This window comes from Penaeus chinensis, chromosome 14 (genome assembly GCF_019202785.1).
Source record: "Penaeus chinensis breed Huanghai No. 1 chromosome 14, ASM1920278v2, whole genome shotgun sequence".
NCBI classification, from domain to species: Eukaryota; Metazoa; Arthropoda; class Malacostraca; order Decapoda; family Penaeidae; genus Penaeus; species Penaeus chinensis.
In genome coordinates this window covers 3,579,814-3,581,199 of record NC_061832.1, presented here as the reverse complement: position 1 = coordinate 3,581,199, position 1,386 = coordinate 3,579,814, and positions in this window count along the sequence as shown.

Here is a 1,386-nt window from a genome sequence, read left to right as displayed (position 1 = left end):
CCAAATAATGTTTATTCACTTAGTGACTTCGCTACGTTTCGGTTTCAGTCGCATAGACAACATGGACGGGACTTGAAGTATAATTCCGCCTCTGTTCATTCCTCTGTCTATATACTAAAGGTATGTGGAATTTTGGGAAGGCAAAGTCGTACGTAGACACCTTTACACACAAACAGAGGTCAAACATAGACACACACCCAAACTACCTTGCTCTGTCATAGTTGATATATAATTTGATGTTAATATATATTCCTAGGGAATTATTGAATATAAGGAAAATTATGTGAGTGATTACTCTGACGAATGAGTGGAAATTCCATCTCTGTCTCTCCCCTTCTTTTTATCTCTATTTGGTTATCTATTCGTCTCTGTCTCTCTGACTATCTGCTTATCTGTCTGTCTGTCTACCTGTCTGCCAATCTGCCTGTCTGCCTGTCTGCCTGTCTCTCTCTCTCTCTCTCTCTCTCTCTCTCTCTCTCTCTCTTTCTGTCTGTCTCTTTATCTATCTATCTATCTATCTATCTATCTATCTATCTATATATATATATATATATATATATATATATATATATATATATATATATATATATATATATACATATATATATATATATATATATATATATATATATATATATATATATATATATATATCTGTCTCTAGCTTTCTCTATCCCCCTGTCTTTCTGTGTCTCTGCCACTTTCACCTGTAATATTCACACTATTAATAACACTATTACCGCTGTGCCAACCATTCATCATACGATAGTGATCATTATCACCCCTGACTACATAAACATGATTACAAGGCCTACTAATATTAACGATCATTATAAACAAAAGAATTAACTTTTACAGCCTCATTTGCATCATCTATTTGCTGGTGTAATAACAGAAGGATTCCATTCTTTGTAATCAGAGGACAACCCGAGTATCTTTTTTCTGTCTCTTATTGGGTCTGATGAAGTGCATCAGTTAATGAATCATGAAAACAATGTTAGCGGAATGTGTATCCAAAATTGCAGGGTGGTATGCTTGTTTAGCCGTAGTCTTTTCCTATTTTTCTTTGCTGTTGTGTCAGTTTGTTAGTTTGTGTGCTTGTTTGTCTGTTTGTCTGTCTGTCTGGTGGTTGGTCGGTCGATCGATCGGTCTTTTCTCTCTCTTTCTTTCTTAATCTCTCTCTCTCTCTCTCTCTCTCTCTCTCTCTCTCTCTCTCTCTCTCTCTCTCTCTCTCTCTCTCTCTCTCTCTCTCTCTCTCTTTCTCTCTCTCTTGAGAGTCGATTGATTAGTTCCATTCTATAATGAATGCATCCTTACATGTCCTTTGTATGTACAGCAAACCTCATATGTATCATTTGACAACATTAATTCCATATGTTCCCAATT